Source organism: Triturus cristatus, chromosome 5_2, assembly GCF_964204655.1.
Source record: "Triturus cristatus chromosome 5_2, aTriCri1.1, whole genome shotgun sequence".
NCBI classification, from domain to species: Eukaryota; Metazoa; Chordata; class Amphibia; order Caudata; family Salamandridae; genus Triturus; species Triturus cristatus.
In genome coordinates, this window is record NC_140588.1 from 980,252,401 (window position 1) to 980,272,447 (window position 20,047).

Consider the following 20,047-nt stretch of genomic DNA (forward strand, 5'->3'; position numbering starts at 1 on the left):
ATTCCAAATCAGTTCTTTTCTTTTCCGTCCACCTTGCGCTCACCATGCAAACTCGGTTAATTGGCTATTTGGTCGCGGGTTGGGACGCAGGTTGTATCTGTGTCGCACAGTGCTCGGCCCTCTGATGGGACTGGCAGTTCCAGCTTCGATGTTCACTCCTGGCAAGCCGGTCTCTTCTTCCTCTCGTGCTGGTGTCATATTCTGTTGTGGTTCATCGGTGTGAGCTGATCTTGATTCACCCAGGGTCAAATCTAAACTTGGTGCCTGTCCAGACACCTGACGTTCATTCTCTGGCTCCGGAATTTCTTTAAACCACGAAATGTTCCTGGTAATCACTCCTCCATTCCGTTCCACCGTCACTGCTGTTCCTCGGACCTTCCGCACCGACCATGGACCGTCTTCATAGGGTGTCCGGAATTTACCTCCACTTCTCCTGTTTCTTATTAGTACCCTACACCCTGGCCTAAGGGTGCGGACTCTGGCTTGCCTTCGTTGGCTTGCTTTCTCATTGGCCGTGGCTCTTCGGCGCTGCGTCGCTGATGCGTTGTACGGCTCCGGCTCCCAGTTATCAGATACCGGAAAACTGTCACGCCGAGGCCCTGCTAGCATCAACGACCATGGGGTTCTCTGAGTTGTGCAGTGTGGAGTGCTGCGGTACTCACGCAGGAACTTTTGTAGTTCTACCTCCGGATCTGTTTGTTCCGCTACTGCTATGCGCAAAATCTTCTTGATGGTCCGCATGAAACGTTCCACTTCGCCATTGGCTTGCGGCCACTGTGGGGTTATGCGGTGGTGCCTTATCCCTAACCTGGACATGAACTCTTTAAATTCACCTCCCTGGAATGGAGGTCCATTGTCCGTCTTGATGGTGTGTGATAGACCAAAAAGTGCAAATATCTTCAGGAGTGCCGGGGCTAGATGATTGAATGCCGTGGATGGTAAGATCTCGACACAGGGATATTTTGTGTAGCTGTCCACTAACAATGCAGTGACCCTCCCATCAGGGAAACTCCCGAAGTCCAGGCTCACCCACGACCAGGGGGTTGGGGCAGGGTCTTCTGTTATCACTGGGGCCGGTGACTCTGCATTCCCTGTCAGTTGGCATGCTCGGCAGTTTTTGACTACTCTCTCTGCGGCTTCCTCCAGTCCGGGGAACCATAGTTTTTCCCGCAGTCGGGACTTCATTCTTCCGGTACCCTGATGACCTTCATGTGCTAGGGCAGTGACTCGGTCTTGCAGGCTCTGAGGGACGACGATGCGTGACCCTCTTAGAAGGATACCACAATCTGCAGTGCTTAGCTCATTCCGGACTCTCCATATTTTCCCTAGTAGTGTTCTTTCTGCTTCATTCCACCCATGGATGTTGTGGAGAAATCCATCCCATGATCCTCTCGCTATCGCGTCCACTGTTCTTTTGAGGACCATGTCTGACTCCAGGTGGGATTGTCTGTGGGCATGCCCATTGGGATATCATATTGATGAATTCTTCGGTTTTCCATTCTTGACTAGCGTCCGTTTCTTCCTGTTGTGCCGGGTGTCGCGACAAAAAGTCCGCTGGATTTTTGACGCCGGGACGGTAAACTAGCTCCATCTGGTAGTGCTGGAGTTGTATCGCCCATCGTTCAATCCTCGGTGGGGGATGTGGCGACGACCCTCGGAACAACGGAAGTAGTTGCTGGTGGTCTGTCACTACCCGGAACGGGTGCCCACTGACATATAAGTGGAAATGGTTGCAAGCCCATTTGATGGCGAGGGCCTCTCGCTCTATTTGAGAATACCTAGCTTCAGTTGCTGTGAGCGCCTTGCTGGCGAACGCCAATGGCGCCCAGGTTCCCGGTTCCGTTTCTTGGGTCAATGCAGCTCCCAACCCAACGGGGCTGGCATCCACTATTAGTTCCGTCTGTCGGTTGACGTCGAAGTATGCCATTGTTGTGCTGGCTAATAGGGCCGATTTCACCTTTGGAATGCCTCCTCCTCTCTTCTAGTCCATTGCCACACAGCTTCTTTCTTTGTTAGCCTGCATAAAGGTTCAGCGATGGTGGCTAGGTTCCGGATGAACCTCCCACAGTATGTGGCCATACCCATGAAACTCCTGACCTCTGAGGTAGTGTTGGGTGCAGGTGCTAGTTGAATCGCTTCTGACTTCTTCGGGTCTACTTTCACTCCATCCGGACCGAAGACAAATCCGAAAAACTCAATAGAGCGCTGAAAGAACTGACACTTTTCCTTGTGGAGTGTCACTCAATGTTCGGCTAGTCGTCGGAGAGTTGCCTTGAGTCTGCGGTGGTGTTCTTCCAGCGTCGCTGAGTGTATTAGGATATCGTCACTTACGTTTATAACTCCTTGCAGGCCTGTCAACACTTCTTTGACGGCATTCTGGAAGATCTCAACAGCTGAGGATATCCCAAAGTTCAACCGCCTATACCTTCGCAGGCCCAGGTGTGTCGAAAATGTTGTGATGTAGCTGCTGTCTTTGTCCAGCTTCAGCTGGTGGTATCCTGCGTTTAAGTCTAATTTGGAAAACCATTGTGATCCGTTCAGATCTGCTAGAATGTCATCGATAGTGGGCATCAGATGCCGTTCCCTTTTGATTGCTTGGTTGGGCATCCTCATGTCGATGCATATCCGGATCTTTCCTGGTTGGCGAGGTTTCTCAGCAATCACCATCGGGGACACCCACAGAGTCGGACCTGATACTTTTTTTTCTATGACTCCTTGCTGTTCAAGTTTCAGTAGTTTTTGTTCGACTAATGGTCTCAAATGGAAAGGTATCCGCCGGTGCCGTAGGGCTACTGGTTTTACTGCTGTGTCAATGTGTAACTTTATGGGAGGCCTTTTTATATTCCCTAGCCCTTGAAACAGTTGTGGGAATTGTTCCAGGATGTCTTCCGTTTGCGTGGTTTTCACGGCGTTGGCGAACGTGACTAGATTGAGGTCTTCGGCCATGTGGCTCCCAAGTAGAATGTCGGCTTCTTTGTCTACAACATGGAATGCCGTAGTGACCTCGTGATCTTCTGATTGGACGGCCACTAGTATTTTCCCTCTCAGTGGGAGTGGAATCTGGCTCCCGTATGTGAGGATTTTCACCTTCGATGGTGTCAGCTGAGGTTTGGACGTGAGCGTCTGATAGTGTTGGTAACCCATGACGTTAACGGATGCTCCCGTGTCTATCAGGGCAGTGACCGGCGTTCCCGCTATCTTGATATCACAAGTTGGCTGTGGGCGGCGCTGTCGTTTTAGGTCATTCACAAATGACACGAAGTGGCCCTCTTCCTCCTCCTCTGATGACGAGTCTTCTAAGTATTGTCGATGCTCAGGCCCTGAGCTGTGTGTTTTCGCTTGTGTTGGTTCGACTAGTGACAATTGTTTTACCTGTCTGTACGGTGTTTTCCTTCCGGACGATCCCCTCTGCCTTGCGCCTCCTCTGCACACACTTGCGAAATGATTAGGGATGCCACACTTGGTATACGTTTTCCCTCTTGCCGGGCAGGTGTCTTGAGGGTGTTCCTCTTTCCCACAGTACCCACATTGTGGTCTTCGTGGTGTTCTGGTGGGCCACCTACCTCGGGCTCCACGCGGCATCGTGCGTAGCACATCGGCTTGCTCCGTCTTAACAGTCACCGTCTGTTCTGTCGCGGTATGAAGAGCCGCTTCCATTGCCGACGCTCGGACGTCAGATAGCTCGTGCGATCTTGCCAGGATTAAGATGTCTTCCAGTGAGATGCGAGGTTGGTGAAGGTTCTGAGTCCTTAACGTTTTGTTTCGGCACCCTTGAATCAACTGTGCACGTGCTTCCTTCACTGGGTCATCCTCCGTGCATGTGCTGGCTAGTTCTCGAAGACGGGCGTGAAATGCGTCCATAGACTCGCCGTCTCGCTGACGTGCTTGTCGCAATTTGAACCGCTCATAATCTGGGTTTAGTTGAGGATCAAAATGCGCATTCAATGCTCTGACTGCTGCGTCATAGTCTGTTGCTGGCCCTGTGTTCGGCAGGTGTGCAAACAACTTATAGATTTCATCCCCCGCAAAGTGCAACAGGAGCGATCTTTTGACCTTGTCATTGGTTTCCCTTGTTGCTATGAAATAATTATCGAGGCGGCCCAGCCATACCTTCCATCGTGGTGACGCCGTTGCGGGGTCGATTAATTCACTAAATGGGGGTAGCGCGCTCACTTGCGAGTGTGTGGGCGCCGCTGGTGGTGCCGGTGTCACTGGTTGCCGGCTCGTTCCTGCCACCGCTTGGTCTACCATGTCGATCGCTTACCCAACGTCGTGCCCACTTCAGCGCGCTTCTACAAGTCTCTGGTGGCGCGACGTGGCACGTGCCTTGCCTCCCTGTGTTGTTTCAGATGTGTGTCTTGCCATTTACTGTATTTGACAGTTGGTGTAGCCAATGCTTGCCTTGCCTTTTTCGTTTGTGATGGGCTGTTGCATGCCCCCTTTTGCTGTCTGCAGACAAGCACTCTGCGTGTGTTCCCCCTTTCGCTGAGACGATGCACTGGAGAGATCTGTGAGGTATTCACTTTGCTTTTGCCAATGCTTTGCAGGGTCTCATTTACAGCTTCGTATGAATATTAGGTCCATGCAAGAAATGCGTTTGAATTTTGTGTCTTCCAATGCTTGTTTCATCGGGCCTTGGCATTCGTTTGGCTGCCAGAATACCTCCCCCGATGCACGCAGCTTACGTGCTCTGCTGCGCACGTGTCTTCCCCCAAGGGCTTACCGGCACTTCGCCGTCACGGTCGTTCATGCGCCAGACTCGTGCTCGCACAGCTCCGCTGGTGCTTGTCTTTTCCAGCACTGGGCCTGGGCAACTGCCACTCGTCGACAGGACGTGATACGGCTGCCGCAGAGGGTCCGCCTGGTCGACACCGGTTTCCACAGTCTTCGGCGCGCTTTGTCGGCGTTGGAGGTGCACCTTCGCCTTGCGGGGGTTGAAGAATGAGGGTTCTGGCCCACCCTCGTCGCCAGTGTAAGTGTCCCCAGCACTGGAACATCGCTGCTGCTAAGGGCCTATAATTACGGGAAACACGTGGTGAGTGCAATTGGGAAGAACCACACATGAGGCGTGTTTGCTGGTGTGGGCCGGAAGGTCCCGAGCGACCTCCGCCCTTTTATTTATACTCTCTCTGGCCACACCTGGCCGGAGAGTGATACATGGTGCATGTATGCTTCCGGGGTTACGGCTAACAGAACAACTAGACTGTTACAATATACCATCTTCTTATCCTTTTGCGTGTTTCTCGGCCATAATACAGTGCTAGGGCTACTCACTGACAAAATAACTAAAATAATGCATAAAAAGCTAGGCCACCGGTATAATAATAATCCTTAACTGGAAGACATTTCCATAACATGATTCTTCTCCATATTTGTTATAACTCCATAGTCATCTCTGTTCATATTTTTAATAAACATTCCTGTTTATTTTCTTTAAAGGTCTATCTATCAATGAACAATTCCTTAAAATGTATCTGGTGCAAGCATTCTCCATGTTGAATTTGGTTAAATTTGTTTAGTCTCTCTGGCATTTTAATTTTTAGCATACATTCTCTGGAGAGAAGCTCTTCCTCAGAGAAATAATTCTTAAAATAAAACAGACTCTGTATATTTATTAGTGCACTAGCAGATGTGCTGCCAATTTCATCATCCCGAAAAATAAAACTAGTGACCTAATTTCTGACTCACTGTTAGAAACGGGGTTTCTAGTTGGCTACGGTATGCAACAAAGCCAGGCAGAACCCACCACTCTAGTCAGGGCGAGTCAGATACACACCATGATAACTCCCCCGATGGTAGCTTGGCACAGAACAGGCAGGCTTATCATCAGAGGCAATTTGTAAACCATTTGTGCAACATACTCACACAGCAACACAATTAATACACCACAAAAGAGACTCCACACAGCAATATGTGAAAATAGATTATTATATTTTACCTCCAACAAGACCACAGTGACATGAATCTTAAATACTGGCAAGTAATTCAGAATGTTTAGGGTAAATCACATAAAATTGCAGTGAACACATAGGCACAATGGACCTGCGCTCCTATTACATGTTATACGGTTGTTTCAGTGAGCCCTTGTACATCGATTACATTCAGAAACAAAACATAGGGCACAGAAGCCCCAAAGCACCTACTAAATCTTATACAGCAATTTCTGTGAGGTCTCACCGAGACATGTTAAGAATGACCTCGAGATCACCCGCAAGGTAATTACCTGAATTGATGCCTGTCTCGGGGGCAATCTCCTGCTCCTCTAGGGTTCCTCCACAGAGGTCTACACCATAATAAGAAGATAGTACAATGGCCCAAGGCCTGGCGAGCCTGGAGGTCTCTTGGGGCCTCATGGGTCACCACCAATGCCCCCAAGATTCAGATTGGTTAGGGTGTCCCTTCTGCCAAGGAACTTCAGAGCGCTGAACGGAGTTATGGTCCTCGTGCATGGCCTGCCTCTGGTTGCTGAACAACACGTTGGGGGGCAGTCTGCACAGGACTTCTCTTCGGCCGGCGATGCAAGAGGTGTCAATCCGGCGTTTTGACTGGCCTTCTCGCTCCGGGAGCGCTGAGGTCAGTCAACACTTGGGCAGTAACAAGCGCTCAGCACGTGCTACCTGAGAAAATAAAGCACTCACCCCATGCTGTCTGAGAAAATGAGGTGCTCACCAAGAGCTGGTTGTGACTAAAATGTCCACACTTCAAATTTGGGGCAGAGCGAACATGCCACACGCGCTTCTTGTCACAGAGAGCAAACACGCTCAACACTTGCTGTACTAAGGCACTTGAAATTGCCAACTCAGAGTCTCATGGCAAGGAAATGACAAGGCAGAGTTTTTTTCTGGTCCTGAGACTCTGGAAAAACAGGGGGCAAGCAAACAAGAAATGGGAGAACACTTGGGGGACAAAGGGAGCAGCAGGCAGGCCAGCACATAAAGTCAATTTTCAGAATGCCAGTCCCTCCAGCGTAAGCAGTCCAATTGGAGGTTCCTCCTGGCAGCACATCAGTCCTCCTGGCAATGTGAAGATTGTAGAGCCAGCAGCATCTAGTAACAAGTCCCATGCAGTGTCTAAAAAAATGTCTCTGATGAAGGGGTGACTTTAAAGGAAACTTTAGAAGTGTGCAACAATCCCTTTCAGCCCATCACTGTCCCCAGACGATCAGTAGGGGGCCAATCAGCTCTTTGTGTGAGAGCAGGACACAACCTATATAAATGTTAGATATGAACCACCTCTCCCTCGCCCAGCAGGACACAACCTATATAAATGTTAAGTGTGAACTACCTCTCCTTCTCAGCCCAGGAAGACTATCAGTATGCAGATGAATGCAGATGTATACCCTTTACTACCCAGCCCTTCTTGTGTTGTTTCTGTCTGGAAAGTATGCACAAGGTGAAGCTGTCCCCCAGCCCAAACGTGTATTGGAGTCAGGCTGTAAAGCACAAAGAGTCATAAGCACAGAGAAATACCCACTTTCTAAAAGTGGCATTTCTAAAATAGTTAGGTAAAATCCAACTACACCAGTAACGCCATTCTTTTCTGAAAAGGAAATACTACTTAAAAGTATACAAGGGAATTCCCAATGCTAGCCTATGAGAGGAGTAGGCCTCACAGAAGTACAAACAAAATAGGCTGTTTGTCACTACCAGGACATGCCACACATAAAGGCAGATGTCCTACCTTTTACCTTCACAGCACCCTGCCCATGGGGCTACCTAGGGCCTAACTTAGGGGTGACCTATGTGTAATTAAAGGGGAGTTTTGACAAGTAGTTTTAAATGCCAAGCAGGTTTGAAAGGCTGCTTCTGTGGATGGCACAAACAGTGCTGCAGGTCCACTAGTAGCATTTAATTTCCAGGCCCTGGGTATATGGAATACCACTGTACAAGGGACTTATAAGTAAATCAAATATTCCAAACAAGTGTAAACCAAGCATATCTTGTTTAAGGGAGAGAGCACATGCACTTTAGCACTGATTAGCAGTGGTAGAGTGCCCAGAGTCCTAAAGCCATCATCGAGAAAGTTAGAAAAATAGGCGGAGGAAGGCAGAAGGTTTGGGGATAACTATGCAGAAAGGGCTTGGTCCAACATACACCTTAACTGTTAAGGTCAACCCTATTACATTATTATGCTTTTCTGGCATGCAGATGTAAAATGGCTACATCAACAGCCTTTTATTACAGAAGCAAGTTACTAATGTTACCAGATGAACACACCGTCTTTCGATATAAATGAACTGCAGTAACAGGGTAATTCTGCATTGAGAGGATTGTTTTTACCTCAGAAATGTCTGCAGTACAAAAATAATTAGTACATGGCAAAAATATTGTTTCCCTCACCATTTTGAGATGTTTGTACACTATGCAGTAGCCCCTTGTACTTAAGTAAATACCAAACGTTTTTGCATGCACTAAAAACACACAGTTGCACGAGGTCATATGTGTGTATGACCAAAAATCCCATATGTGCATTAATTGAAATTAGCAACCATTACACAGCCCACTATTGCTGGGAAGCAGTGTGACATCTCCCAGGTGTCATACAAGTTTGGCAGTATTTGCTCTGTGTCATAATTTCATGGTAGAAAAAGTGCTGCACTGATACTAGTATGAAAAACAGCTTTCAGAAGTGGCACATGCGATGGCTGGGGCAGCATCGCTGCTATGATCAGTGGCATTTACAGGAAACCGGTGGGAGCAGAGCATCCAGAAACACAAGCTTTGAGTGCAACATGTCATGACAGAAAACTGACATGAGAGTGTGGCACCAGGAAAAAGCTCACCACAATGGATGACAACAAGCAAAGGAAGAAGTCATTTAAAACCTTACTTGTGGCAGCAGTTGTGAGGATCGAGGAGCATCCCAGCCCATATTTAAGTGCCATAGCATGGTATGGGAATACATAAACAAACAATCGCATCCATCTGTGTCATACGTTTTACGCAAGTCGCTGGCATAGACACAGAGGAGGGACTGTCTTCTGGCTCTCCAGAATCTCCATGACCACCATTGCCAGGTTACCCTACGTCATCCACAGTTTGGGCATCACCTACCACCCCTCAGTGCCTGTTTGTATTCAGATCAACGGCTATGTAATTCAACAGCTGGAACATGGGGATATCCTCATCATAATATTATAGGAGGACACAGGGGATGATGGTGGTGGCATGGACGACTTCATTGTCCCAAGGTGAAGGACCACAAACACCCTGCAATCTGTTCCAAATGATAGGCCTCAATCCAGAACACTTACCATTGTCTTGGGGCAGCCAAACAAGAGCATGACAACTCTGGAGGCAGTAAAGCATCACTGAAGAATACTCTAGTAAAGCAAAATTGCTTTATACATGTGCATATATTTCAACATTGATTTGACAACAATGAGTGGCTTAACCTACACACAAACACAGGGAAGATTGTAGGCAGCAAGGATAGCCTGTATTTTTTAAACTTACTGACTCACTGCATTCAACTTAGCCATTAGGTGTTAGGCAGCAGAAGGTAACAAAGAAGAAAAAGTTGCATTCAAGAACTTTTCTAAACTCTAAAAGGAAATAAACATCCTTTCTATAAATGGTTGGCTTTGATGTAGGGGCAAGAAGACAGTATCAACTGTTCTTTATAGCTCCCCTTACCAGGTCTCTCAAATGCCTCTGCCAACGTGTAAGAACCACACATCACACATCTTGATATAGTGTAAACTTGTGCATTGCGTAAGATAGTTGGGTTGGAGAAATCAAGTAGTATTGGCTACGTGCGCAGAGTGTGTTTGGGGATAGGGATGGGTTCCGAATATTGCGGCCAGTGCACATGGTATGAGTTTGGGGCGGCTAACACTTCATGTTTGAAAATTCAATAATAGATATTTTTTCCTTTTGCTCCTTTTAGAATCTCTTGTACAGCAAAAGTAATTGTGTAGCATGAAACATATATGTATAATATATAATAAATAACATATAGTTATAGATAGGTCAGAGTTTACATTGGAATAGCATTTTTGTTTTGCTAATAACTTTGGTGCAGTTTGAGGAATCTTCACAAAACTTTAGTAAAAAAGTTCATCCCCACATCTCCTTCCTGGCAAGTTTCGGGGTGATCTGTCAAGCCGGAGCCGAGAAAAAGTGAAGATCCCAAAACACATTTTACCCATGCAGTTGCTCATAGACATTTTAAGAAGTGGTTTGTAAAAAAAACTAGATCTATACCAGACCTGGGTGTAATTCATATTAGGGGTCCTTTACCACGCCTACATTGGTGATGCAAAATGTGCCATGCCAGCGTCACTGGTGACATTTTGTACTTAAAACAAATAAAACAAATAAACAAAACAAGTACTTTCCTTCACGTGACTCAGGGCTAACCCTGGGCGTAGGAGGCATAGTGCCTCTATGCGTATTTCCACAGAGTTTGAATAAAACTCAGTGGAAATATGCTACTCTCCCTCCCCTCTCCCAAATTCTTTAAAAATTAAAAAAGAAGCCACTTACCTGTGTGTCTGCCGCCTACCCTGCCTCGCCGGCAGACACACAGGTAAGTGGCTTATTTTTTAATTTTAAAAGAATTTGGGAGGGGCAGGGAGCGGCTAACTCCGCTCTGCCACGGAGGCGAAGTTTTGCCTACCTCCGCATTCGCAACGGAGCACGGAGTAGGCAAATCTCCGCAAAGTCCGCTGGCGGAGCAGAGTTACCCACCCAGGGCTTACTCAGAGCCCGCTTCACAAAGAGCCTCCGCACTCATGGGGGAGGTTCCGCAGTCGTCGTGGCGGCCAGCACTCGTGGCGCGACCTCTCCAGCGCAGTTTCTCATTGTGGAGGTCCCACCACGAGTGCGAGCCCCCGCCACAACTGCGGGGCCTCCGCCACGAGTGCAGAAGCCCCTTATAGGACCCTGAGTAGGGTCCTCAGTATACAGAATTCCAAGCTGCCCTGAAAGTCCCATGGGGTGCTCATTTGAAGCCTGAAGCTCAGTCAGGGCTCAAGGAGGCCAGATACAATCTCTTGAATGCCCCTCTTTTGTCACTCAGTGTGCATGGATTATAGGACTGGGTAGTGCTCTGATGGGCCCTGGGTGAGGACCATGGGGACCTGGATTCTGTGAGCCGTATCGCAAAGTGCCCAGAATTGGGACCCACAAGCCCAGGGAGGCCTCTCCTGCTTGCTCGGAACAAGAAGCACTGACAGGTCCCCAGGTCCGAGCCCCAATGGGCACGGGATGGAAGCCCCCAGCTTTGGGGTCTGTTTTGTGGCCTGCTGTATCACTTGGAGCCCGGGACAGGGACCCGCAGGCTCGCGAAGGCCTCCCTTGCTTACCTGGGATATGAATTTTTGACCAGACCCCAGGTCTGGACCCTGGCAGACCCAGGCATGGAACCCTCTAGCACTGGGCTTGTTCCATGACCCGTCGCATCATTTGGATGCCAGGACAGGGACCAGCATGCCCAGGGAGACCTATGCTTGCTTAGGATAAGAAGCTCTGACTGGGTCCCAGGTCAGAGTTCTGGCAGGGCCTTGGGTGGAAGTCCTCAGTGCTGGGCTCCCTTCTCCAGGCCGTCATGTCACAAAGTGTCTGAAGGGGGTCCTGCAGGCACCGGGAGGGGGGGGGGGTTAGTGCTTGCTTGTTCAGGTTTAGAAGCTTTGACTGGGCCCTGGGTTAGAGCCCCAACAAGTCCAAGGCTGACCCCTGAAGGTCTCCCCTTCTAGTCCGAGTTCAGATGCTTTGACCAAGCCCAGAGTTCATCTGGGGCCTAGGGGTAGAAGCCCCAGGCCTTGTCAAAAAGTGCCCAACACAGGGTCCAACAGGCCAGTGGAGGCTATCCTGCTTGAGCTGTATTAGAAGCTCCGAATGGGCACCAGGTCAGAGCTCCGGCTAACCCAAAGGTAAAAGCCTCCTGACCTGGGCTCCTTTCCATAGCCCCCGTGGGACTTAGCACGGAATGGGGACCTGCAGGATCAAGGAGGCCTCCCCTGCTTGTCTGTATTCAGATGTTGTGACCAGGTTCTGGGTCAGAGCTCCGGCTGGCCCTTGGCTCCCTACTCCAGCCCACAGGGTCGCAAAGTGCCTAGGACAGGGTCCTGTGGGTCCGGGAAGGTCTCCAATGCTTGTCTGGGTTCCAAAAGGCTGACTGGGCCCTGGGTCAGAGCTCTGTGAGGACCCCCGCCCACAGACTGTGCCAGCTCGGGCTACGAGAATCTGCACCTTAGAGTGAATGTCCCCTCCAAGGCCAAGCAAAATCCTATAACAAGTTACGGCACGACCAGATGGCTGTCCTTCAAGTGCATGCATATGGCTGCTCCAAGCCCTGGGCGTCTGGCAGTGTGCCATGCATTCATATGGCACATCCAGGTGGCCTGGCCTGGAAATCCCAATGCGGCCTAATTTCACTCTTCGAGGCCAGAGAGGACTCCAGAAGGTCAGGTGCATTTTCACAGATGTCCCCCTCTGTCACTCTGTATGCACGGCCAGCATTGTGCTCTGATTGATTGGGTTCAGAAGCTCTGACCGGGCTCTGAGTCAAAGGTATAGCTGGCTGGGGGGACATCCCTGGCCCTGGGCTCCCTTCTCCAGCTAGCTATGTTGCAAAGTGTGTGGTAAAGGGACCAGCAGGCCCGGGAAGGTCTCCCCTGCTTGTCTGGGTTCAGACGTTCTGACTGGGACCTGGTTCAGAGCTCAGTGAGGCCCTCCCCATAGCCTATTTCCAGATACTCAGCTCAGGCTCTGAGAACCCAGGCTTCAAAGTCTCCAAGGGTGAGCTGAATATTTGTTCATAAGGCACAGTGCGACCAGATGGTTGTCCTTCGATTCAAAGCATCTGGTCACATGTTTTGCCTTCCTACGGCATGCCCAGATGGCAGGACTGCCCTAGAAGTCCTGACGAGGTCTCATTTAACTCTCAGATCCCAGTAAGTGCTCAAGGAGGTTGTGTGCATTTTCTCAAATGGCCCCCTCTATACTCGGTGTGCACTAATTACAAGAAAAGGGAAATGAGGAAATGTGGTTTATTGTAAGGTGTGGTTTTGAGACCTCAATTTGTCATAAACTCACAACCCTGTCTTGGGTCCAGTCAGGCTCATTTGTCAAACCTTAACTCAACCCTGGGTAGCTCTGGCTGTGAGCAGTAAGGCTTCAACAAAGGAACAGGTGTAAAGCATTGAACTAGCCCCAAAACAATTGGACAAGAAAGAAACAGGACTCTCAAGAAATCCGACAACAGTTTATAAAAATAGAATGTATTTTTATGATTCTGAGACACCAAAACGAAAAAGATCCACTGAATGGTTCCAGGGAGACAATTACTTAAAGAAACAATAAATCACAACTTTTTACTTATGGCAAATTTAACAAATTCAGAAAACTTTAGTCAAAGTTTAATACAATCGCTTCCAGTTACTTTTGACTACCACCTCTGGCAGGGAGCAGGTCGGGGAGACTAATAAAGTCTCAAAGAATAGTCACGTCCGAGAAGAAGCAGTCTCCAGCTTAGTTCAAGTGTCAATAGCAACTTTCCATTGACTCCTATGGACTGGTCCTGATGCAAGGGATACAGGATGCTGAAGATGCTGAAGGATGCTGCAGAGGCTGTCTGGGTGATGGGGGAACTCCTGGGGCTGCTCTTTGGTCCATGGTTCTGGTGCAGCAACTTTAGCCACATGAGGCGATGTCCCTCAAAGCCCTCTGTGGTCCAACAAAAATCCAGTCATCACTGGATTGCTGGTCTCCGGTCACAACCAAACCAGTGATTACCTTCCTCTGATAACGTGTCTCCTTCTGGGCAATCAATCAGCTCTCCAACTACCCTCCTGGGTTCAGGAGATTCAGGTGCAACGTTTGAGCACCAGGAATAAGTTTCCTGCTGTGATGGGGAGCCACAATCTGGTGATCTGGGTTACCAACTTCAGCTTTCGTGGGCCTGTACTGCAAATAGAAAGTCTGCCAACTGGAGGAGCTTGGGGGACGACTTCTCTGCAGGCAGGACACCGCAGTCCTATCTTCGCTAGCCAAGGTGCAGCAGATGTAGTCCAACTTCGATGCTGTTTTTGTTTGACAGGTTCCAGGTCAGCTTCAGTTCTTTTCTCAAATCTCGGTGAGATCTGAGTTCTGGTAGATAGGAGTGACAATTGTATGGCTAGAAAGTGCCTTTAGAGGAGGTCACGGTCACTAGCCAATGCGCTACTTGGAAAACTTTCAGTGAATAAAGATGATGACAACTTCCTGTGAAGTGTGGCATCTAGCTATCTCTCGATGTGTGGAGTTTGGTAGCCCATCCTAAAGGTGTGGCTACGTATGGGCTATATGCCCACAGGATAACCGGTTTGACCAGTGCTTTCCCCATGCTGTCCCTAGCGCACTCCTGTCTACCACAACAAAGAGGCAGCCCCTCTCATGTGTGTTTGCCATGTGCCATCAAAAGCAGCTTCCACTTTGAAGCTCATCTCTTGGGCTCACAACCTGTGTGGCTTTTCCTGTCAGGAGTAGAAAACATCTCCTCCCCTGGCAAATCCTTTGTAGGCTTTCCTGGGAGTCATTTACACATCTCCCCAAGAGTCCGGAAAGCTGTCTTGAGGACAAACCTTTGTGTGCAACCGTAAACATGCCCTGGAAACGTTGGGCAATAATATGGCACCTTACTAAAGTTGCACTTTGCTCACCATTGACATTAAATTCGAATAAATAATTAAATCAGCACTGATTCTTGTGATGCTTTGCATATTGTCACATGGGTACCGCATTGTATAAGAAACAAAGGTGTCAAGGAGTCAGATGGCATTTATACAGAGAAGTGTTCAAAAAATGTACACAGTAATCAGCATATGCCATATGGTCTAGGTGGTCAAACTTAAACAATGGAACATCCAATAAATCCAGTTATTTCCTCAGTAGCAGATAGAAGAGGTCTCATGGACCATACTGTCGAGAGTAAACAATAGGAATGGAAGAGTCAACATCTACACTCTGGGAGATTAGGGTCCGGGAAGGGAGAGGAGTAGAGTAATTAGTAGAGGGGGGCCTGGTAGTGAGGCCCTATTGCTTTATCCCAAGCGGGTCACAGGAGTGGGGAAGGCCAGAAATTGAGTTACTGATTAGGATTGGAAGGCTCCAATATGACAGAGTGGGCTTCTTGGGACTGATCGGTGATAAATAGTAAATAATCACGTAGTAGTTGCCAAATATCCTTCATCCTAGAGTTTGAGGGTTGGAGAGAGGCATACAGCTCACTAGTAGTGTCACAGTTCGTAATGCTGGTGAGCCAGTTGGCAGTGGTGGGGGGCAGGTGTGTTGCAACATCAAATTTGGCCAAGAGTAGCGCCATAGCAGTAAACCGTCTAGTGTTTTTAGGAAGGTCTTGTACATAGTCCAGCAGGGCGATAAGGGGATCAGCATCTAGGTCAACTGCAAACATTTGGGGTAAGCGGGAAAAGATCTCAGCCCGGTAATGAGCTATGTACCTACAAGTCCATGTCATGTGGAGAAAGTCTGCTCCAGAGGTGTGGCATTTTGGACATTCGAAAGAGCGTGACTGCTCATATTTGTTCTGGTCATTAGGAGTTATGTAGGCCTATCGCAAAAATGTTAAATCAAGAAGTTTGTGGCAATGGTTGGGTGAGACCATCCAGGTTTGGGCACAGTACACAGCATATATTTTATCTGTTATGGATCTGAGTTTTTCATCCTGAATAGTAGCAGTGCACTACTGGCACAATACAATTTGGATACTAGTTGTCCCCCATCACAATCATTAATCACCGACGTTAAGGGAGGGAACTCGTCTGTGGCTATTGGATAAGTCGATTTGGTAGTCCCCAATGCATTGTGTACGCGATGCATAATGAAACCGTTCATGAGTGAAGCTTCAGTGAAGCGTGGGTCAGTGGAGTGTGTTAGTGCATGTCCCTCCAGGAAGAGGTCACCGAAAGTGTGGAGACCGTATCGTGACTAGGTACATTCTACCAAACTTTTGCAAGTTAAGGGGAGCCAAGTATTATCCATCAGAGTTAAGGCAAGAGAGTAAAGGAGGGTGCAACCCAGGAGTCGTTGAAGTTTCCTCCATGCCCAGCAGCTGGTGGAAAGGGTTTGAACATCATTAGGGTCCAGAGGCATCCCTTTAGAAAGCATGGAGGAAGGCGGAGTAGGTGCAGCAAGGCCCACCTCGGGTTTTGTGTACAGCAGTCTGGCGTCAACAGGGTACCAAAGATGGGTGCAGTGGCATTGCGCGGCCAAATAATAAAGCTAGATATGGGGTACTCTGACCCAACCTCTCCCACAGGAGAGCACCAGTGTGTCCCAGCTAATATGAGGTAACTGATCAGCCCAAATAAGTTTGAGGAGTAAGCCGTGCAATGTAAGAAAGAACAAATTGGTGAGTGGTATGGGAATATTAAGGAATAAATAGAGGAATCGGGGGAGAATCACCATTTTTATAATCGCAATCCTGCTGGGCATTGAAATTGATCAATTTGCGTCAATAGTGTGTCAATGGCGGGACTGTAATTCAGCGGCACCACCTGCTCCTTCTCAGGGTGAAGAAGGATGCCTGGATATTTAACTGGCCCATCGTACCAGGTTAATGGGAAGGTGCATAGGGTCTGTTTTGTGACTGGAGTTATGGGGAAATGTACCGATTTGGACCAGTTGATCCGAAGTATAGAATGGTTCGCAAATTGTGTCATTTGGTGCAGGATTGGGATTAAACTATCTTTCGGGTGTCAGATGAAGAGTAATATGTTTTCCGCATAAAGTGAGATGAGGAGGGGTGCATTTATATATTGAAAGCCTCGGTGGAGGAGGTACTTATGACGATGTCAGACCAATGGGTCCATTGCTATTATAATAAGTAAGGGTGACAGTGAGGAGCCCTGATGGATACCTCTTGTAATAGGGAAGGGGGCTGTAATTTAGCTATTGACTTCGAAGTGGATGTGGATTGTGCCTACAGGAGTTTTATCAAGGAAGAAAATTTAAGGCGACGCCCACTTTGCAAAGCACAGCACAGCGAAAAGGCAACTCCAAGGAGTCCAACCCCTTCTCAACGTCCAATAGAGGTATTGCAGGGGGGGGGGGGACCTCTCGGGGAATTCTATGGCATATGGAAAAGAACGCAAGCAGATTCAGCAATGTGGAGTGGTGGGGGACAAATCCCGGTTGCGCAGGGGAAATAATATGTTACATTAGTAATAAAAGATGGTTGTAGAGGGCTTTTGCCAGAATTTTATTATCCAGATTTAGAGGCAACAAAGGCTTATAAGAACCATAGTGTAAATGGTCCATACCAGGTTTAGATAGAAGGGTTATTACAGCCTTATGCATTGAGGGTGGCAAAGTGCCTGTTTTAAGGGATTCCACATAAACTGCGAGAAGATGCGGCACAAGTATATGTTCAAAATATTATTAAAATTCGCCCATGTAGCCATCAAGCCCATGGGCCTTGGAGTCGTCCAAGGAGTCGATGGCTTGTATAATTTCCTCACAGGATAAAGGTTTGCTAAGGAATTGACATTGTGGATTGGAAAGCCAAACCATAGGCACCTCTTCAAAGTAAGCCGTTTGGGCCATGATATCCCTTAATAGATAAGTAGTGTACAGGCGAATATAATACTGGAGCAGGGTATTCCATATATCCTCGTTAGAGGTGATCCTTGTGCCCCCGTCCACACTCAGAACGCAAATGTAGGAGGGTGCCTCTTTGCGAGGGGAGAAGTCGGGCTAGAGTGAGCACATGGCATACTCCCTCATCATATCTGTGCGCTCGAGCATGTTTACCCAGGTAGAGGACCTTGCGCTCAGCCAGGTTTCTGTACTCAGTCAGAAGGGAGGCTCTAGTTTGAGGACAAGGTTCGCCAATGCTATATGATGTCTGAAAATCCAGGTCAGCCTGTTCCTTCTTGAGGCGCTGAAGTCCTCCATAGATGTCCCTGAGTTCCCTAAAATGCTTGGAGATTCAAATTCCGCTGATTTAGGCCTTGAACACCTCCCAAAGTATAGTGTGGGAAGCTACTGAGCCCTCATTAAGTCAAAAATATTCCCAAATGGGCTGTACGCAGGTTGGAATGATACAGTTTGTCTTGCAATGCCAATGTAGGGAAGCGCCACTGTCTGTCCCGACAGCCACCAAAAGGGATGCTCATCAGGACCAGAACAGGAGAAAGATCTGATAATGTGCGAGATAGATGTTGTGTGGAGAGCAACCATGGGCACAGAGTGGCAGGTAGATGGTGATAGGTGATGCAGGACCATGTATTATTAGGGGCCAAATAATGGGTGAACCCGAGGTTGGAGGTACCTTTCAGGTGCCAAGCATCTCGCAATGTGTGTATCACAAATATCATTGAGTATGCGGAGTGATCTTGGTTTGGTGGTTGGTGGTTGGTGCTGGTGCGGTAGGGTTCATTAAGAGGTTAAAATCTCCAACCAGAGTAACGTGGTCGAAGCCAAACGTTCAATCTGAGTGGATAGCAACAGAAAGTCCTCCAGAGAATCTTTAATAGGGGTTTAGATGTTGACCAATAGCACAGATGCCAGGCTAAGATACCAGCAACCAGGACATACCACCCATCATCATCTACAACAGTGTTGATATGGCGAAATGGCACATTTTTATGAACAAGAATTCAAATCCCTCTAGAGTAATTACTATAGCTAGAAAAGAAACAATGCGAGCCCCAATTGAATGGGTACGTGTGTATTCTCCCGTGAGGGACGTGCATTTCCTGGAGGAAAGCAATTTGTATATTATGACGAGCTAGATATTGCAAAACTTGCTTGCCTTCGCGCTGGTCATCGAGACACCAAATGTTCCGGGACAGGGGCATAATAGGGATATGGTTTAACTCAAGAGGGTGTGTACAGACCATGAGATATGTCCATGGGAACTGGTAAGTAAGGATTAGCAGCAACCAGTGTGAACAAAATAGCAACGAGAAAAACAACAAGCAGCAAATCACACTTTCGCAATAACCCCCCGCCACCTCCGTCCCACACCAGGCACACTAAGTACTGACCCATGAAAATAACCCTAAATGCACAAAACAACGAAGGAGTAAACATATTTATGTGTACCACTAGAAGGTGGCAATGCTAAAGCTGGCACCCATGCAAGATAGGATCATTATGCAGATTGGTGAGTGAGAGCCAATGAGTTTGATGAGTAAAGTCTGAGAATGCAAATGGTAGGACTACATTAAGTCTGAGGCAAGGTCCGCAGACATCTTTCAGCACGGAAAGAGGGTGAAGAAAAGGCACAGCCATTTTCCCGTGGGAAAATGATCCTCACTGGCGCTGGAATGAATGTCCGGAGGGGATCTGTCTAGAGCTAAGCGACGGGAGGAAGGAGTGTCATTTGCAAAAGGCCTCAGCCACAGCTGGGGTGTCATCATCAATAAAACCTTATTCGGTTATCAGACCATAAAAGTACAGCCCAGTAACATTTTGGTGTAAAATCTTATAAAACCATCCTTATACATAATAGAATCAGAAAAAATACGTTAACAAGGCAGACCATCTAAAAAGTCTAAAAAGCATGCAGCATTTAACTAGATGAAGGAAAAAAAGGCTTACAACTGGTCAATTTGTAGGACCTGCTACGGGGAAGCACTAAGATGTTCAAGGCTGTGACACTAAGATGGAGTACAAGATGCTATAGTAAGGTGCTTCTTCAAGTACAGTAGCGCATAAAAATACTAGTTTGACAGTACTCCATACAAGTCAAGCTTACTTTCCTCCCAAAGATGGTGTAACAAGGATAAGCCATTCTATTGACCTAGTGAGGGAGGGGTCAGGGCTGGTCTTTCTTCTTATTGCCTACATATGCCCCAGGAGCTTAGCAGTTGAGCACACGAGTAACGACCTTGTGTCTGATTCCGGTATGTGCAGTGCTGACCCGTGGTTGCGGGTTCCTAGCTGTTTGCATAAGGGGGTTAGCTATTTTTTTCTAGGATCAGAATATGCAGGAAAACCAAAGATAACATGACCAATTGATTCAGTTGGGGCAAGGCAGCAAGGGCAGCCTTTGGTCGTGGCAGCATTGCCTGTCCAGGAGCTTGTAAGTGTGTTCAGGG